At 33.8% G+C, this 22,216-nt stretch overlaps 1 pseudogene; it reads left to right on the top strand.

Moving 5' to 3' along the window:
• Window positions 1–17,466: 17,466 nt before the first annotated feature.
• LOC112809859 (olfactory receptor 2L8-like) lies at window positions 17,467–18,394 on the top strand (annotated as a pseudogene).
• The last annotated feature ends 3,822 nt before the right edge of the window (window positions 18,395–22,216 follow it).

The following is a 22,216-nucleotide window of genomic DNA, read 5'->3' as shown; positions in this document are numbered from 1 at the left end:
ATGTATCATTTGACCTCACTGATATGAGGAATTCTTAATCTCAGGAAACAAACTGAGGGTTGCTGGAATGGTGGGGGGTGGGAGGGATGGAGTGGCTGGGTGACAGACATTAGGGAGGGTATATGTTATGGTGAGCACTGTGAATTGTGTAAGACTGATGAATCACCAACCTGTACCTCTGAAACAAATAATACATTATATGTTAAAAAAAAAAAGAAGAAGAAGAAGATAGTAGGAAGGGAAAAATGAAGGGGGGAATTGGAGGGGGAGATGAACCATGAGAGATTATGGACTCTGAGAAACAAACTGAGGCTTCTAGAAGAAGGGGGTGGGGGTATGGGTTAGCCTGGTGATGGGTATTAAAGAGGGAATGTATTGAATGGAGCACTGAGTGTTACACACAAACAATGAATCATGGAGCCCTACATCAAAAACTAAGGATGTAATGTATGGTGATTAACATGACATAATAAAATAAAATTTTAAAAAAGTGAATAAAGGGATCCTAAAAAACATTTAAGTTATTTAAGGCAACCAAGAAATAAGTATGGGGCACCCTATTATTTCTCTGAGCTACATGCTGAGACTACAAGGTCTGAAATTTGTATTAACTATTAACTACTCTCATGGGTTTTCAGACTGGAGAGCAGTCAGTCATTTAAGCAGAAAGACTATCTTGATAGCCTTTAACCCCACATTCTTTATATTAGACTTTCAACTTCATGACACAAAGCCTTCACCATAGCAAGTCAAACAAGGGGTGGAATAGTAATGTCAATATTCTAAGTCTCTGCTGTCACTGATCATCACCTCTACCACAGGTTCTAATAAAATTTTAGGCTATGAGGTAGCAAGTTCAAAGAGTAACAGATTAGTAGTGTAAAACCTTCTGACTGGATAATAATGGTATTAGCAAGACTTGATAATCAAGAAAACCTGTGTATGGTCTATCTAGATTAATTTAATGATAAAGTGTGCCAGGGGCCAGTTCTTTTACCACTGTCTAATATAATTAGTTTGGACAATTTTTTAATCTTAGTATGTCATTTCCCTATTTGTAGTTTGTTACAAATCAATGCTATTCTCACAGTCGTATTACGAGTATTTAAAGAAAGCTTCCTCTACAAGTGATTATGGGTAACTTTTCTCTATATCTTCCTTGACTCTGTTTATGCATGCATGTTCATCTGTTCATTCACATTTATAGATTTATTTTAACACCTTATTTGGAAACAAATCATTCTACACCTGTACAAATGAATAAAATTGAATAAAACACCTAGATTTGTTACCTCCCTCATTTACCTAGATACACAATCATTCTTCACTAAAGTAATTCTGCTTGCTTAGTTCATTTGATTTTATATTATATGTAACGTATGTACCACACACAGTGCTTAACATATACTGAGATCATCTTCCATATTTCCTAGCTTCTGTGAAATTTAAGTTGTAGCCATGTGATTACTTCTGTGCAAAAGACATTGGGCATGAGTAAAATGTATGATTTCCAACCATCCATTTCTGACTTATCCATGGAATATTGGCGATTGAGTGACCTAGAAGGACACAGTTGCAAAAGAAAGAGAACAACCTCATTTATGTGATAATGTCTCATCAAAGACAAGAAAACTTTGCTATCTTAAGGCAGTGAAGTTACTGTGATAGGTAACATTGATTGCCCTAATACAGAATAACACACTTTCCAGTCTTTCTCCCAATGTTTTGTTAACTTGTGGTAGGAATGATTCACCATAATGCCAAGATTTGTCATATGCCTAAGGAAAATATGTGATGATGTTAAAATTGTCTTTTCCTTATAAAATTATATGTGGAACATCTTCTGTGTATGTTTAAAAGAATGTAAAAAGCTTTATTAAATCAAGTTATCTCTAAAGTATATACAATTAAGTAATATGAATTTTCTTTATAATTAATTATTTTGAGATTATTTGTCCAGATTTTCCTGTAAAAACATAACCTGGAACTTAAACATTAAGCAAGAATGACTGGAATTACCCATATATGAAGAAATGTAGTATTTTTATATTTGAATCCATTATTTGGAAATAGCAAAGAAATCATAGTTTTAGTGCATGTGTTAAGATTTCCAGGTTTCAATTTTCAGTTCATTCATTTTGATTTCATTTATATTTTACTTTCTGTATTTCACCATTTTCACATACTGAAAGACTAGTTTACTTCTTTGTAATTAAATTCATCTCATTTTGCAAGACCCTACATTTATTCATAGAAAAAACTTAAAACAATAAAAATGCTCTTCAAGGAACTGAAAGATGACTCTACTTACAATTTGTCAGTCCTACGTTTATAACCTGCTAAATCAAGAATCTTCTGCTTCCCCTTTTCACCATTCTTCCTGGGACTCAGTTAAGATAAAAAACTGGCCTTTGAAAAGGGTCTCATGATTATAATTGCACTTGGAGTACTGTTTTCTAGTCTGAGACCATTCTCTGGTTTTCACCAGCTTTCTTGGGTGTATTAATCCTAACTGTGATAATGAGTCTGACTTGTATGCTTCCCCATGCCTATGTGTTTCTATGAAATTTAACATATTCCATTATAATGTATCTAATTTTTAAGCTAATGTTCTTCTACAAACTGCAAAATAAATTAATATGTTTACACGTTATTGTTATGCAATTTACTGTATATAAAATTTATGTCTCCATAAAACTTTAGAGACATAATATTATTGTAAGAATCTGAATAAATATATTCCTTTCCCCACTGAACTGACCCTTAACACATCTTTGAAAACATCTTAAGAAATTGTAAGAACTACTTTCCAGTGTTGGCCTGAGGCCATCTTGAACTATTAGTGGCTTAAACTACATTATTCAAGTCTCAGTGGGCTTTCCCAAGTGAACACACACACACACACACACACACACACACACACACTCACTCACACATGCATGCACAAGGATTCTTATCTTTAAACTCTAGATAAAGAAAAACTGGAATCATGATTTCTGCTGTCTTCCTAAATTATCTAAGATGTCAAGGCCAGTGATAAGAGATGAATATATACATTCATTTGGAAAAGTATTCAAATAAGTCTGCACAGAAAAATGAATTTATTCATATGACGACTGTAGGACTACTGTCAGCTATATAATCCAGTGATGTTGTTAAATTGGGAGAAAACAAAAGGTACATGTCTTAATTTTATTTTTATTTTAATTTTTTACATAAGAGATGAAACGCCTCTAGAAATGTTTAAAAGAATTTGATTAGAATTAATTAAGAACTGCTATTTTTAAACTATTAAAATAAGCAATTGATACATTAAGGTATCTCACAACCAGAAGATTTCAAAAAAAAATTCATTCAGTGGAAATGGGTTTAAAAGATCGTGTGTGTGTGTGTGTGTGTGTGTGTGTACAATTAAAATTTAATCAATTGCTTAAATACATGTATACTTAAAAAAATGAACCTCTCTTTAAACCTAAAACATAAATCATTTTACAATTCTGGAAAGAATTGGTGTTTCTCCTAAAAATCTATTGTAAATTAGCAGTGAAACAATAACATTGATAGTATAGTCAAAGGCTGACATTATCTATTAAGTTCTTTCCTGGATTTATGCTGAACAAGACTAAGGTCTATACTAAATGATGCCATGTTCATGAAAATATGGTCACTTTAAAAGTAAAAATTCTGTGTCGTAAAATGTATACTAAATGTTTTTATGGATGGAAAAGAAATTTCAAATGTGATAAAAATTTGTCCCATAAGTGAACCAACATATTTTGAGAAAAATTGTATTTGAAATATAAATCATATGTATCAAAGAAGGGAAGATGCATTGTGTCAGATGCTGTGATGAATCCTCTGGGTATGGGAAAAATTATAACTAAGTGGAAAATGCTTTAGTATTGTGTGTGTAATGTGAATTATACTCTCCTGGAGTAGAGCAACTTTCATGCAAGCATGTGATGTGCTTATATAAATGTTGATTCCATTGCATCAATCCTTCTGGCAGTTTGGATTACTGTCTGGATTAAAATCATTAGAATGGGGGCTCCTGGGTGGCTCAGTTGGTTAAGAGTCTGCCTTCAGCTCAGGTCATGATCCCAGAGTCCTGGGATCGAGTCCCGCATCAGGCTTCCTGCTCAGCGGGGAGTCTGCTTCTCCCTCTGCCTCCTGCTCCCCCTGCTTCTTCTCTCTCTCTCTCTGACAAATAAATAAATAAAATCTTTAAAAAAATCATTAGAATGTTAAGGTGATCAGTTTAATAAATTAGTGACTTACTATATGTAAGAGTTGGTAAAGTCCAGAATTAGATTTTAAGTAGAGTGGAAATTGTAGTATTTTTACAATAGAAAGTGATTTTGGAGTTAGTTCATATATATGCTGTCCAAATGGGAAAGGAAATGAAAGTCTTTGTAAAATATAGGATTAAGTCATATTGGCATAGGCTTTCAATGGGCCAACATGAAATTTGATGAACAAAACTAACATGTAGAAGTCCAAATCCTCAATCACAATAGTAGAGAGTAGATTTTCCTTTCCCTTTCTTGAACTTTTGTGTAAAAAATGTAAAAATATAAATGTGAAAAGGTAAAAAAAAAGTATTATTTTTATTTGAGTAAAGTTGACACACAATATTGCATGAGTTTCAGGTGTATAACATAGTGATTTGACAAGTGTAGCTTGTCAAATACCATAAGTGTAGCTACTATCTATTCACCATACAACACTATTACAATATCGTTGACTATCTTTTTATGCTGTACTTTTTATTCCTGTGATTTATTCATTACATAACTAGAAGCCTGTATCTCCCTCTTTTGTTCTGAGGACTTTTTGCCAATGAGCACAGTGGTTACATGGTTGCCAGGCCAAACTTATTATTGCTTATACACTGTTTAATTTATATGAATCTGTTATTTCTAATTAAATGATTCCTTGTCTCAAGTTTATTCAAAATCAAAGATTGAACTTAAAAGAAAGGCAAAATAGTAAAAGTGTAATTTGTCTGTTTCTGGGACAATTATATATTTTCAAAATTTAAAAGACATCTGGAAATAATTCCAGGATCCTTATATATAGTGGATGTATTTGTTACCTAGTTCTTTTTCCAAACACAAGTTGTGACTACTCTTACTGCTTTCTGTATTTAACTTTTGTATTTGATCTTTTAACTTTGTGTATGTATAACTGAACTTCAAGTGAAATAATTATATCTATATTAGAAATTTGGATACTTTGTGAATATCAGATGGAAATAGTACATAACTAATTTGGAAACTGTACTTATGATGAGTCTAGGAATATCAGGTGTATAGAAGAAAATCATTTGATGATACCTTTTTTAATGTTCTGGATGATGATAATAAAGATAGTAAATGCCACAGCTATAGAACAGTGATGAATTACACAAAGCACATTTTAAGTAACCCAGATACATTATCTTACACAATCTTATAAAATTCTTATTTTTCTTCAAGCTTAATTGAAGTATACTTGCTAAATTAAAATTGTATATGTTTAAAATGTACAACTTGATGTTTTAATGTATGCACACATTGTGAAATAATCACCACAATCAAGCCAATTAACATATCCATCAAGTTACATTTTTTTTCTTCTTTCTTTCTTTTCTGTTTGCTACTGAGATCAGTTATGATTGACTTTTAGAAATTTTAAATATAAAATACAGTATTGTTAATTATATTCACTTTGCTGTACATGAGATCTCCAAAACTTACTTATCTTGCATAATGGAAATTTTAGAGCCTTTGACCCAATCTCCTCAAATTCTGCCTTCAGCTTTTGACAAAAGTCATTTATCTTCCTACTTTCTAAGAGTTTACCATTTCGGATTCTACATGCAAATATAATTGAACAATGTTTGTATTTCTGTATCTGGCTAATTCTACTTAGCATAATGTCCTCCACTTTCATCTATGTCTTTGCAAATGGAAGTATTTCCCTTTTCAAGGTATGTTGCTGTCCAGTTTTCCCAACACCATTTATTGAAGACACTGTCTTATTTCCATTGGATATTCTTTCTTGTTTTGTTGAAGATTAATTGACCATATAGCTGTGGGTTCATTTCTGGCTTTTCTATTCTGTTCTATTGGTCTATGTGTCCATTTGTATACCAGTACCAAGTGTCTTGACCACTACAGCTTTGTAATATAACTTGAAGTCTAAGATTGCGATGCCTCCATCTTTTTTTTTTTTTTTTCAACATTGCTTTGGCTATTTGTTTTAGTTCTGGGAAAAATACTGTTGGTAGTTTCACAGGTTTGAATTAAATATGTAGACTGCTTTGGGTATTATCAATATTTTAATAATATTTGTTCTTCCAATCCACCACCACAGGATGTCTTTCCATTTCTTTGTGTTCTCTTCAAGTTCTTTCATCAATGTTTTATAATTTTCAGAGTACAAGTCTTTCACTGCTTTGCATAGGCTTATTCCCAGATATCTTATTGCTTTGAGTGAATTGTAAAAGGGATTGATTTCTTAATATCTTTTTCTGGTGCTTCATTATTGGTATAGGAATGCAACAGATTTCTGTGCTTTGAATTTTTTATCCTGAGAATTTGTGAATTCATGTATCAGTTCTAGCAGTCTTTTGGTGGAGTCTTTTGGGTTTAATATATATTCCACACTTTTTTGCATGAACACAATATGTGTTTCTTTATACATTCATTTGTTGATGAATGCTTAGTTTTATTTACATATCTTAGCTATTGGAAATAATACTGCAATAATCTTAAGAGTGCAGATACTGCTTCAAGATATAGATTCTACATCCTTTGTATATATACTTAGAAGTGGGACTGTGGGGTCATATGGTATTTCTATTTTTAATTATTTGAGAAACTCCCATATACTTTTACATAGTGGCTATACGAATTTGCATTCCCAAGAACAGTGCAAAAGGATTCCCTTTTCTGTATATCCTGACCAACACTTACTATCTCTTTGATAATAGCCACTTTAACAGGTGTGAGATCATGTCTCATTGTTGTTTTTTTATTATTTAAATTCAATTAACCAAGGTATAGTACATCATTAGTTTTTGATATAATATTCAATAATTCATTAGTTGAGTATATCACCCAGTGTTCATCATATCACATGCCCTCTTTTTTAAAAAAATATTTTATTTATTTATTTGACACAGAGAGAGAGATAGTGAGAGAAGGAACACAAGCAGGGGGAGTGGGAGAGGGAGAAGCAGGCTTCCTGCAGAGCAGGGAGCCCTATGTGGGGCTCGATCCCAAGACCCTGGGATCACGACCTAAGCCGAAGGCAGATGCTTAACCGACTGAGCCACCCAGGCGCCCCTCACATGCCCTCTTTAATGCCCATCTTCCAGTTACCCCATCCTCCCACCCGCCTCCCTTTCCACAACCTTCAGCTTGTTTCCCAGAGTTAAGAGTCTCATATGGTTTGTCTCCCTCTCTGTTTTCTTCCCATTCAATTCCCCCCATCCTTATTGTCCTCTGCACTATTCTTTATGTTCCACATCTGAGTGAAACTGTATGATAATTATGTTTCTCTGATTCACTTATTTCACTTAGCATAATACCTTCTAGTACCATCCACTTTGATTTGCTCATGAGACTCACAGAGTTAAATTTACTAATTAATCCAAGTTTGTATTTCCAAGTTGCAAAACTAGAACTAGGTCTCGTTTGGATGCCATATTATCTTTAATGAGCTTGTGCAATAAAACAGAACAAGCCCATCTTCAATCTGAATTCAAAGTCAAAGTATATCTAGGAGTAATTATTTTCTTTTCATCTCTCAAAATATCTGTCTACCTATTTTCCTATTTATCTACCTACAAATTTCATAAAAGCATATACTTTAGATGTGCACAAATATATACATGTATACTGTGTATTCTAGATCTCTTTACACTAAAATAATTATGGTTCTGAAGCTGTATACTCTATTAAACAATTAAATCACATGTTTCTTAAATATGTAATAAGATTATTAATTATTAGTAACTAAAGTACACAAACTATATATTCTTTGTTTTTTTTTAGTAGAATCTAGTGGAAACACTTGAAAGGATGTGTAATCTTATGAAAGATTCCAAAATTCCAAATATTCGGTAGAACTATGCTTGCCAACACCCCAGAGGAAACTCTTTTGGGTTATCTGACTTGGAATCTCTGAAAACCATCTCACAATGCTATAAATTCTAGGTGACTGATATCAATGCAAAATAATTATCTAGAGATGTGCAAATACAAGTATGATGAAACATTTCAAAGAACTAAGGTAGACTTTGTGAAGCCAATGGGTTCAAAGTTCTCCTGGGAATCTGATCTGATACTTCTTTTATAGGATTTCTCCCTTTCCGTGAATAAGAAACTTCCATTTTGGGAAAGATAGACTATTTTGGGCAAAGTTTAGACTATTTCAAGGATCTTGAGAAAAGTGACCCAAATTGATGGAAATCTACTGGAGAGTTTTTACAATTAAATGATTTTAAAAGTCCAATCTGAGATTTCTTATAAAACTTCCAAGAAATCCAACTTAAGGCTTCTTTTGTAACTTTATATTTTTGCTGTATGTATGTAAATGACCAGACCAAATGTGACCAAACTGCTTAGGGTTCAGAAAGCTCTTTCTTTGAAATTGACTTTGATCAAAGGTAAGGTGGTATAGAAAACAATCTCTGTTTCAGGGAAAAATTCTGCCCAGTCTAGGTTCTAGAGGTGACCCCACAAGATCTGCCACTATATCACTACATAGTCTTAAATAATTCACTTTAAATCTATAGAAATCAATTTTTCATCCTTATAATAATGAAACTATTTAAAAAGTATATTCCTTCTATAAATATATAAAGCACTAATGTGAGACTTTTTTAGTTTGTGTTTTTAAGTCTTTTTGTTTTTAAATACAAACATACAAAAATAAATATCTATGCAAGGGATATTATGGATATTGAATTAATGTGATGGTAATTTGCCCATCACTTTGAAAATAGGGCAGCAATTGGAAAATTTTCCTCATCATGTTATAGGATTAAACTCAATATGTCTTGCGTATGCATATTTACAACTTGATTTACAGAGGAGATAATATGTGTGCTTATTTTGTAATCAAAATGACCTGGGAACACTTTGGTATTGGGAGCAAGACATTAATTGAAGATCCTTTGGAGGATCTTGAAATGATGTTTACATTCTCTTAACCATTCATTAGAGTTGGATATTCTCAGGGAACAAGTGACAATATGGTAACCACGGGAGAAGAAGAAATAGAAGAAGATCTTAAAATGAACAAAAATTAAACACTAAACTAATTTATTGGGGTATGAAGGACCTTGTCATATATATTCATGACCATCTTTTATTTATAGTGAATTCTAATTTTAAAAGCATTCCTTTTTTATATATATATTTTTGGTTTGGACAAATTAAAAAGATATCCATTAATGTCAGAATTAACTTTATTATTATTATTATTATGTTATTTTTGTTTGCTTGTTTGTTTGTTTTTATTAAGTTATGTTAATCACCATACATTACATCATTACTTTTAGATGTAGTATTCTATGATTCATTGTTTATGTATAAAACCCAGTGCTCCATGCAGAACGTGCCCTCATTAATACCCATCACCAGGTTAACCCATTCTCCCACCCCCCTCCCCTCTAAAACGCTCAGTTTGTTTTTCAGAGTCCATAGTCTCTCATGGTTCATCTCCTCCTCCAATTTCCCCCTTCATTCTTCCCTTTCTGGTATCTTCTTTTTTTTTTTAACATATAATGTATTATTTGTTTCAGAGGTACAGATCTGTGATTCAACAGTCTTGCACAATGCACAGAGCTCACCATAGCACATACCCTCCCCAATGTCTATCACCCAGCCACCCCATCCCTCCCACCCCCACCACTCCAGCAACACTCAGTTTGTTTCCTGAGATTAAGAATGCCTCATATCATTGAGGTCATATGATACATGTCTTTCTCTGATTGACTTATTTTGCTCAGCATAACACTCTCCAGTTCCATCCACGTGTTGCAAATGGCAAGATTTCATTCCTTTTAATGGCTGCATATATTCCATTGTATATACATACCACTTCTTTATCCATTCATCTGTTGATGGACATCTTGGCTCTTTCCACAGTTTGGCTACCGTGGACATTGCTGCTATAAACATCGTGGTGCACGTACCCCTTCAGATCACTACATTTGTATCTTTGGGGTGAATACCCAGTAGTGCAATTGGTGGATCATAGGGTATTTTCAACTTTTTGAGGAAACTCCATACTGTTTTCCAGAGTGGCTGCACCAGCTTGCATTCCCACCAACAGTGTAGGAGGGTTCTCCTTTCTCCACATCCCCACCAACGTCTGTCGTTTCCTGACTTGTTAATTTTAGCCATTCTGACTGGAGTAAGGTGATATCACGTTGAGGTTTTGATTTGGATTTCCCTGATGCAGAGCGATGTTGAGCACCTTTTCATTTGTCTGTTGACCTTTTGGATGTCTGTCTGTTCATGTCTTCTGGCCATTTCTTGATTGGATCATTTGTTCTTTGGGTGTTGAGTTTAAGAAGTTCTTTATAGATTTTGTATACTAGCACTTTATCTGATACGTCATTTGCAAATAACATATCCCATTTTATCAGTTATCTTTTGGTTTTGTTGACCGTTTCTTTTACTGTGCAAAAACTTTTTATCTTGATGAGGTCCCAATAGTTCATTTTTGCCCTCGCGTCCCTTGCCTTTGGCGATGTTTCTAAGAAGTTGCTGAGGCTGAGTTCGAAGAGGTTGCTGTCTGTGTTCTTCTTTAGGATTTTGATGGACTCCTGTCTCACATTTAGGTGTATCACCCATTTTGAGTCTATTTTTATGTGTGGTGTAAGGAAATGGTCCCGATTCATTATTCTGCATGTGGTTGTCCAAATTTCCAACACCATTTGTTGAAGAGACTCTCTCTTTTCCATAGGACATTCTTTCCTGCTTTGTTGAAGATTAGTTGACCATAGAGTTGAGGGTCCATTTCTGGGCTCTCTATTCTGTTCCATTGATCTATGTGTCTGTTTTGTGCCAATATGTGTCTTGATGATGATGGCTTTGTAATAGACCTGGAAGTCTGGAATTTTGATGCCACCAGCTTTGCTCTTCTTTTTCAACATTCCTCTGGCTATTTGGGCTCTTTTCTCATTCCATACAAATTTTGGGATGATTTGTTCCATTTCTTTGAAAAAAGTGGATGGTATTTTGATGGGGATTGCATTGAATGTGTAGATCGCTCTAGGCAGCATTGACATCTTCACAATATTTGTTCTTCCAATCCATGAGCATGGAACGTTTTTCCATTTCTTTGTGTCTTCCTCAATTTCTTTCATGAGTAATTTATAGTTTTCTGAGTACAGATCCTTTGCCTCTTTGGTTAGATTTATTCCTAGATATCTTATGATTTGGGGTGCAATGGTTAATGAGATTGACTTCTTCATTTTTCATTCTTCTGTCTTGTTGTTGGTGTATAGGAATGCCACTGGTTTCTGTGCATTGATTTTATATCCTGCCACTTGACTGAATTCCTGTATGAGTTCCAGCAGTTTTGCAGTGGAGTCTTTTAAGTTTTCCGCATAAATCTGCAACATATCATTTGCAAACAGTAAGAGTTTGACTTCTTCTTTGCCAGTTTGGATGCCTTTTATTTCTTTTTGTTTTCTGATTACTGTAGCTAGGACTTCTAATACTATTTTGAATAGCAATGGTGATAGTGGACATCCCTGCCACGTTCCTGACCTCAGAGGGAAAGCTCTCAGTTTTTCCCCAATGAGAATGATATTCGCTGTGGGTTTTTCATAGATGGCTCTTATGATTTTGAGGTATGTACCCTCTATCCCTATACTCTGAAGAGTTTTGATCAAGCAAGGATGCTGTACTTTGTCAAATGCTTTTTCTGCATCTATTGAGAGGATCATATGATTCTTGTTCTTTCTTTTATTAATGTACTGTATCACATTGATTGATTTGCGGATATTGAACCAACCTTGCAACACAGGGATAAATCCTACTTGGTCGTGGTGAATAATCCTTTTAATGTACTGTTGGATCCTATTGGCGAGTGTTTTGGTGAGAATTTTTGCATCCATGTTCATCAAGGATATCGGTCTGTAGTTCTCCTTTTTGATGGGGTCTTTGTCTGGTTTCAGGATCAAGGTCATGGTGGCCTCATAAAACGAGTTTGGAAGTTTTCCTTCCATTTCTATTTTTTGGAACAGTTTCAGAAGAATAGGTATTAATTCTTCTTGAAATGTTTGGTAGAATTCCCCTGGAAAGTCATCTGGCCCTGGGCTTTTGTTTTTTGGGAGATTTCTGATGACTGCTTTAATTTCCTTAGTGGTTATAGGTCTGTTCAGGTTTTTATTTCTTCCTGTTTCAGTTTTGGTGGTTGATACATCTTTAGGAATGCATCCATTTCATCCAGATTATCTAATTTGCTGGCATAGGGTTGCTCATAATATGTTCTTGAAATTGTTTGTATTTCTTTGGTGTTGGTTGTGATCTCTCCTCTTTCATTCATGATTTTGTTCATTTGGATCATTTCTCTTTTCTTTTTGATAAGTCTGGCCAGGGGTTTATCAATCTTGTTAATTCTTTCAAAGAACCAGCTCCTAGTTTCATTGATCTGTTCTACTGTTCTTTTGGTTTCCGTTTCATAGATTTCTGCTCTGATCTTTATTATTTCTCCTCTCCTGCTGCGTTTAGCCTTTAGGCTGCTGTTAGGTTTAGGTTTAGGCTTTAGGCTGCTGTTCTTTCTCTAGCTCCTTTGTGTGTAGGGTTATTTTGTGTTGTTGAGACCTTTCTTGTTTCTTGAGAAAGGCTTGTATTGCTATATACTTTCCTCTTAGGATTGCCTTTGCTGTATCCCAAAGATTTTTAACTGTTGTTTTCATTTTCATTTGTTTCCATGAATTTTTTAAAATTCTTCCTTAATTTCCTGGTTGACCCATTCATTCTTTAGTAGGATGCTCTTTAGCTTCCATGTATTTGAGTACTTTCCAACTTTCCTCTTGTGATTGAGTTCTAGTTTCAAAGCATTGTGGTCTCAAAATATTCAGGGAATAATCCCAATCTTTGGGTACCGGTTGAGACCTGATTTGGGACCTAGGATGTCATCTATTCTGGAGAATGTTCCATGGGCATTAGAGAAGAATGTGCATTCTGTTGCTTTGGGATGGAATGTTCTGAATTGATCTTTGAAGTTCATTTGGTCCAGTGTGTCATTTAAAGTCTTTATTTCCTTGTTGAAATTTTGTTTAGATTTTCTTTCCATTTCAGTGACGGGGTCTTAAAATCCCCCACTATTATTGTATTGTTGTTGATGTGTTTCTTTGTTTTGTTATTAATTGGCTTATATAATTGGTGCTCCCACATTAGGGACATAGATATTTACAATTGTTAGATCTTCTTGTTGGATAGACCTTTTATAATAATAAAGATGAGAGCAGAAACCAAATGAAAAGGATAGACCCTTTAAGTAGGATACAGTGTCCTTCCTCACCTCTTATTACAGTCTTTTGTTTAAAATCTAATTTGTCTCATATAAGGATTGCCACCCCAGCTTTCTTTTGGTGTCCATTATCACGGTAAATGGGTTTCCACCCCCTCACTTTCAATTTGGGGGTGTCTTTGGGTCTAAAATGAGTCTCTTGCAGACAGAATATCAATGGGTCTTGACTTTTTATCTAATCTGATAGCCTGTATCTTTTGATTAGGGCATTTAGCCCATTTACATTGAGGCTAACTATTGAAATATATGAATTTAGTTCCATTCTTTTGCCTGTAATGTGACTGTTACTGTATATCGTTTGTGTTCCTTTCTGGTCTGTGTTGCTTTTAGGCTTTCTCTTGCTTAGAGGACCTCTTTCAATATCAGAATTACCTATTGATGGATAACTCAGTTTATCAATTTAAATACAGTTTTAACATATAAATATCTTTATCTATTCATCAAGAAGCTAACTTGCTAGCAGGAGAAACAGGGAAAGTCACTTAAAATCTGAATCTTGGTTTATCATGTATACAACTTTGAGGTTACATTTACCTCAAGAGCCATTGTTCAAGATTAAATAAAATTTAATTCTAACACAGATCTTGACATAAGTCAGACTCCATCCAGTGGAGATGCCAATAAAAGTTGACAGCTCTGTATTCTCCATGTATAAGCCTTGGTTAGGTTGAAGACTTGTTTATGCAACTCAATAAGAAACCATTTAATTGCTTTTCACTTGTGTATATTTAGTAGAACTGAAAAAAATCAAGATGTGAAAATCTTTTGTTAATAGTATGTAAATAGATTACTCATTAATTTCCTTGGACAGAAGCAACATGAAAGGGAATATATCTGATTTATTTTTATAAAAGAAAAAATATTATTATATTAGACCATGAAACAGATATTCAATTGCCAACGTTGCTTCTCTTTCAGATGCAATATTTCTTAAATTATATACATACAAGTTATTAACACATAGGAACAAGGGAACTTAGGGGTGCCTGCATGGCTCAGTCTGTTAAGTACCTGCCTTCAGCTCAGGTTGTGATCTCAAGGTCCTGTGATCCAGCCCTGTGTGAGGCTCCCTGCTCAGCAGGGAGTCTGCTTCTCTCTCTGCCCCTCCTTCCTGCTTGTGCTCTCTCTCTCAAAAAAAAAAAAAGGAAAGGAACAGGGGAACATAGATAATTCAAAATGACTCTTCATTGGCAGTCATGTGACAATGGCATCAAAGATGAAATTTGACTTTTCTTTTATTATTTTGGTTTTGTGTTGTTTCTCATAATTAATCTGGATAATATTAACTACTTAATGGAATATTTGTCATATCAACCCTGTATAGACTACAATTAATAAGAATACTAGCAATTTTAATTCTATTGGTAATTATAAATATTGCATTTTCAATCTTGTCAATAATTAAAGTTATGACTATAAATTATAACCAATGATATCAATCTAATATTCTGGTCTCATATTTAATCTAAATGCCATTTTAGGAAAATAAAATAGCTCTCCTAGTTTTTCCTCTGCAAGTTGTCACAACCACACAAAATTTGAAAGTCAATTGCTCTGTATAGACCCAGGACATGCTCTAGTTTTTACAATGTATTTGGAGACTCACATCTGCAATGATTTGAGCACATGGAAATCATTAACTGTGAAATAATTTGTATATGACTTTAAGATTTTATTCAAATAACGCATGGGCATGGCATCAACAAACCACAAGGTAAAATGATGGTCTTATAACCCACTCCTCCTGACACCCAAGGTGAATACTTAAATTTATTTTGTAATTTGTTCCAGTACTCTCCTGATATTTTAAACAGGTTGATTTTTAAATCCCAGACACCAGATTGTGGTTTGTAAATGAGGCCACTGTAAATGAGATGCTGCTCCCTCTCTAAATCACCACCTTCATCCTCTTCTCTCCCCTCATGCTCTCATTACAGTTACATCCCACTTTATGATCGGGGATATGCATTGATGGCATTGTTTCATTTTTTGGAAATTACTGGTTTTATATAAAAATATAACATTATTGAAAAACCTGATACTATTTCATTGGTTATCACTGAATATATATCTTCTAATTATTACATTATAATTTCTCTAAAGAAGTTTAGGAATATAAATTTTTGGCTGATATTAAGAATTGTCAGGAATTGTTTATAAGAAGATAGAATATTCCAAAAAAATCTTTAATAATTTATCATTTATGCTTCTGTGTTCTTTTCATTGTATTTAAATATTATACCTTATATATAACAGTTCTGAGAATAGTTTTTTTATAATATCCACTCTCTAATTATTATGCCATATGCATTTTTAAGAATACATATATACTCCCTATGTATGTATATACATGCGTGTTGAATTAGTTCATATCTACATATATGTATATGAATTAGTTTATATCTATATGTATATATATAGATAAATATGTATATTGAATTAGTTTATATGAATTCTATAATTATCTATTCTTAAATGTCAAACTTCTTATGTTTCATTTTTGTTCTTGCTTTCTGGCGAATCTTCTCCAACTTATCTTTTGAAACTTTTAATGAATTAATTATATTAATTATTATATTTTTTAATTTCCAGAAGTATCTAACACTTTATTGTTATCTGACACGTCCTTTTATATAATACATAACATTTGTACTGTAGATCTAACAACTTCTAATAGTATCCTGATCTTGCTCGCTGATAGTATTCCCTCTGCAGGAGTATACCTCCACTCATTCCCATTAAGAAGATTCTCAAATGACATTTCTCTTCTCCTTTTACATGAAGAATGGTTTCTTAAAATTCTTTCTTCCTAAAGGTCCTGAACTCCTTCTTCTCTTGTCCCTCCACACCACTGTCTTCTCCACTTTTTCTTAAATTTATAATGTACTTATTTCTTTATTATCATGTCAGTTGGGTTTTATGATAGAGCAATGATAAATATATGTGCTTATTCTTCACATTTGTCTAGAGATAGAAAGAGTATTAAATACATAAAAAAGGAATAAAGAGGGCATGTGATATGATAAGCACTGGGTGTTATACTCAACTAATTAATTATTGAATATTATATCAAAATTAATGATGTTTTACACCTTGGCCAATTGAATTTAAATTAAAAAATAAATAAGTAGAAAAAGATATCATAAAACAATGTGTAATGGTATATAAGTATTGAGAAACAGATGGAGAGAACATACATCTTTCAGGAGAGCTCGAGCATACATGAGAACAACAATGAAATTGGATTGTAGATTCCCAGAGAAAGGGTCTATTTTAATTTGAGCGTTCAAAAGTTGGGTAAAGAGGCAGAAGAAAATGGCTTTACATAAATTTTATTTGGCAATACGGATTTATTATAGATTTCTGAAACAAAGAAGCAAATAATGACAATTGACATCTAAGGAGCTGTTGTGCCAAAATTTTGAGAACACAAAAAGGGAATACAGATCTGCCCATGACCTAATAGGCTACTACAGTTTCAGAGCTATTACGATTTAAATACAAAAGAAAAAATACCCTAAGGGTAGAAAAATGTACTAATATGGGTCCATAATTTATGCATTTACATTGATTTACTATGCATTCATTTAACTTGTAAGTTCTGCTTTGAAGATAAGTGAATTTGTGTAAGGAAATGCAATATTTATATCCCAATGAAGTTATTAGAGGAATCTATTATTCTTACAAATTCACAGATTTTTAGAAAATATTTTGGGCACAGATGTTTGCCTCACCAAAATTTAATCTATGAAGCAAAACTGAGGATTTTTTTCAAAATAGTTAAGTTTGTTCTTTATTTAGAAACTGCAACGTTCAATGAATAAATCATGGTGTGACTAAAATAATGAGACAAAAAAGTGTCGTTTTTTTTATTAATTTACTGTTGTGTCTGTTTTTAGAAAAAAACTGAATTAATGTTCCATGGAAAATTACAATCAAACTTCTACTGATTTCATCTTATTGGGGTTGTTCCCACGTTCAAGAATTGGCCTGTTCTTCATTCTCATTGTTTTCATTTTCTTAATGGCTCTGTTTGGCAACCTGTGCATGATCATTCTCATCCTCCTGGACACCCATCTCCACACACCCATGTATTTTCTACTTAGTCAGCTCTCCCTCATGGACCTGAACTACATCTCCACAATATCCCCAAAATGGATTCCAATTATCTCCTTGGAAGCAAGTCTATTTCTTTCATTCGGTGTGGGGTTCAGAGCTTCTTCTTCTTGACTTTAGCTCATGAAGAAGAATTACTATTGGCCTCTATGGCCTATGATCGTTATGTGGCTATTTGCTTTCCTCTCCACTATGCCATTTGCATGAGCAAAAGAGTGTGTGCGCTAATGATAACAGGATCTTGGATAATGGGCTCAATCAACTCCTGTGCTCACACTGCATATATTCTCTATATCCCTTTATTGCCAGTCTAGAGCTATCAACCATTTCTTCTGTGATGTTCCAGTGATGGTGAATCTGGCCTGCATGGATACCTGGGTTTATGAGTACACAGTGTTTGTGAGCACCATACTCTACCTTATGTTTCCTTTCATTGGTATTGCATGCTCCTATGGCCGGGTTCTCCATCCATCTGCCACATGCAATCAACAGAAGGGAAGAAGAAGCCCTATTCAACCTGCAGCGCCCACCTCATTGTGGTGACTTTCTACTATGCACCCTTTGTTTATTCTTATCTATGCCCAAGATCCCTCCAACAGAGGACAAGATTCTTGCTGTCTTCTACACCATCCTGACCCCAATGCTGAACCCGATCATCTACAGCTTGAGAAACAAGGAAGTGATGGGAGCTCTGAGACGATTGATTCAGAGAATCTGATCTGTGAAAATGTAGACAATATACATTAGTTTCCAAGCTTTGGTTACTTGTCGACTCAAATGTGTACCATTGTGAAGGATAAAAAATTATATGCCCAGAGAGAAAGAACATAAATTAATATAGAGGATTGAATAAATTGAGATTTCCCATAATTTTTTTTATTCTAAGGCATTCTTTTGTTTTTCTTTGTGACATTTTTTTCTCCATCTATATAAACAGAATGCATTTTCCACTAACTTGTGGCAAATATATTTTGCTAATATGTAAAAGAGAAAATGAAAAATGACTAAACTGATGGTATCATTCAGCATACCAGTTCTATAATACTTTTTCTTTTTCTTTTTACCAACATTAGTAAATTAGGACTAAGAACAACAAATAATTTAAGATAGACCTAACATAATTGGAAACAAATATTTTATTTATTTGCATAATAATTTATACTTTTAAGCTATATTGACATATCATTGACAAATAAAATTGTATATATTATGGTGTGCAGTGTGATAATTTGATATACATATATGTTGTAAAATCATCACCAAAATTTAGCTAATTAACGTGTCTATTACCATACCTAGTTATGTGTTGTGTGTGTTTGAGAACAGTTAAGAACTATTTTCTTAGCAAACTTTAAGTATGTGATATAATATTGTTAACTATAGTCATTTTATTCTATATTAGGGCTCCAGAACTTTTTCATCCTGCATATCTGAAACTTTGCATTATTGAGTAAAATTTCCTTATTTTCCCAAACCCCAGACTCTCGTAAACAAAGCTGTACTGTCTTCTACTAAGGGTTTCATTTCTTTCACATATAAGTGAGATCATGTAGTACTTGTCTTTATGTGTCTGGGTTATATCACTTAGCATGATGTTCTACAGATTCATCCATGTTGTCACAGTGACAAATATCCCCCCATCCAAGGCTAAATAATATTCTATTGCATATAAATTTATGACACTTGTTAATCCATTTATCCACCGATGGATACATAGGTTGTTCCTATGTCTTGGTTATTGTGAATAGTGCTGCAATATACATGGTAGTGTAGATGCTTCTTTAAAGTAGTGATTTCATTTTCTTTGGATATATACCCAGAAGTGGAGGTTTTGGATCATATAGTAGTTCTATCTTTAATTTTTTGAGGAACATCCATACTGTTTTCTGTAATGACTGTGCCAATTTGTATCCCATCAACAATGGGAGAAACATAAAAAGATTATGTAAATTTGGACATTTTATAACTATGTCAATTAAGCATTTAATATTTAATAGAGCCGTTACTGATTAAACACTTGACTTATAGAATGATATTTGGTTATAACTTGCTTCTTTCCAAATTTAAATTAAGTGGAATTTTTTCAACACAAGTAACTGAATGATAATGTCAAATTAGTGTGGGAAAACATAATAGTTGCTTCTTGTTGAGAGACTTATCTCATTTAACTTAAATTTGAAGAAATCTGAAAAAAATGTAAAAGAAAATATTAAAGGATAAAAAAGACAAATGCTCTACAATGACCAAATACCTACCAAGAATTTCATATATTGTGAGGGACACACAGAAACATTTCAGACAAAATGGTGAGCCAATAAGACAATTACAAGTGAATATAAGCATTTTGTTCTTTCAGTGCAATGAACTAATCAATCATATAATTCTCTCAATTTTTTTCCTCTTGAGCATTTTATAATCTCTCTCCTTCAATCACTGAATCACTGCTTTACTCCAGATCCTCATCCTCTCTCTCTCTTTTTATTTATTATTATTATTATTTTTAATTTGTCAAGAGAGCACAAGCAGGGTTAGCAGCAGGCAGAGGAAGAAGCGGGCTCCCCACTGAACAAGAAGCCCGACAGGGGACTCAATCCTAGGACTCTGGGATCATGACCTGAGCCAAAGGTAGATACTGAACTGAATGAGCCACCCAGGCATTCTTGCTCTCTCTCTTTTTTATATATATTTATTTATTTATTTGAGAGTGAGAGCAAGCACACATGAGGGGAAGGGCAGAGGGAGAGGGAAAGAGACTCTCCAGCAGACTCCCTGCTGAGCACAGAGCCCCACATAGGGCTTGATCCCAGAATCCTGACATCATGGCCTTAACCAAAATTAAAAGTGGGATACTTAACCCATTGTGCCATCACAGGACTTGGAATCTTATATTATCAGCTAGAATTCCTAACTGGAAAAAGACATGATTTATTTAGTCCAATTTTAACTGATAATGTAATATTAAAAATACTTGAAAGACTTATAGAATCTCTAAATATGGAAGTGAATCATGTCTGAAAACTGTGGAACCATAAAAAAAAAAGGTCCAACAAAAACCTGAAAATGAGTCCTGTGAAGATACTGCCATTACCTGTTCTGGGTGCCATTTGAGCCTCAGGACTATGTGATGGATTCCCCTGAAAATTTCATGAATTTCTTTCCATTTCATTCATGTTCATTTAGAGGTTGTGCACTTTATCTGTTTTTTGTTTTTGTTTTGAGTGACCCATTCCCAAAGTAAAGCTTTCAAAAAAAGAATCTAATGTACAGTGTAGATAATATGTCATGGCCATAGCTGTAAGTCAGGTGGAGAAGTTAACAGTTGAGTTCTACCATAGATATTGAAATGTTTGCCCCTTAAGAAATGTCAAAAGATAGTTCAGAAAAAAATAATGATAAATGAGTTGTAGACTTTCTGCTTAACACTTAAGGAGTCAAGTGACCCTTTATTTACGGGACCATTATGTGTGAGATATAGGTATATGTGATAAATTTGTTTTAGGTACAATGTCTGGGAAAATAGACATGAGGGTTAAAAAAAGTAAATATTTAGTTTCCATGCTCTGATAAAACTACAAAAAAATACCTTGGCCTTTTTGGAAAGACACAGTGAAAGGAAGAGAAGAAAGAGAGACAGAGAGAGGAGAGAGAAAGAATGAGACACAATCATAAAGTTTGTGAAATTAGTGTACAAACATTGATGCTTTTAGGGCTTGATGATATAATATGACCAAGAGCTGTGTAGAAAAGCCAACTCTACAATTGAAAAATAAAGATAATGTGGTGGCAACAATGCAGAAAAGGTCCTCACTATCTTTGTCTTCAAAAAGGCATCTTTCAAATTTTTTGAAACAGTGGCTTCCTGGGGAGGATCCTACTAGCCATTCTCATTTATCCTCCAAAATTATGGGAATCTGAAGATCATGGTGTTATCTGTAGTTTCCCAACACAAGTCTCTGTTTGTCTTCGATCTTACTTTAAATCTAAAATGACTTGAAATTGCTCTGGAGTTATCTAACTAAAATACATATATTGATGATGTTATTTTCCTTAGTATGAGAAGCAATTTTCTCCTTTAGCTGGTACATTCCTACATTTGCAGGATCATACAGCATAACTACTAATTAACTTTTTTTTTTTTTTTTTCTTTCAACACTTTATTCCTAGAGACAAAACAAGAAGTAGATACTTTTTTTCCCCATTCAATATGGGCCCTTTTTAATACCCATCACAAGGCTAACCCATATCCCCAAACCCTCTAGAACTCTGTTTGTTTCTCAGAGTCCATAGTCTCTCATGGTTCGTCTCCTGCTCGGATTCCGCCCCCCCTTCATTTTACCATTCTCACTATCATCTTCTTTTTTTTTTTTTTTTTACATATAATGTATTATTTGTTTCAGAGGTACAGGACCGTGATTCATCAGTCTTACACAATTCACAGCACTCACCATAGCACATACCCTCCCCAATGTCTATCACCCAGCCATCCCATCGCTCACATTGCCCACCACTCCAGTAACATTCAGTTTGTTTCCTGAGATTAAAAATGCCTCATAAC

This window comes from Callorhinus ursinus, unplaced genomic scaffold (assembly GCF_003265705.2).
Source record: "Callorhinus ursinus isolate GAN/ISIS: 27379988/994484 unplaced genomic scaffold, GSC_fseal_2.0 scaffold105, whole genome shotgun sequence".
NCBI lineage: Eukaryota > Metazoa > Chordata > Mammalia > Carnivora > Otariidae > Callorhinus > Callorhinus ursinus.
This window is presented reverse-complemented; position numbering and strand designations above follow the sequence as displayed.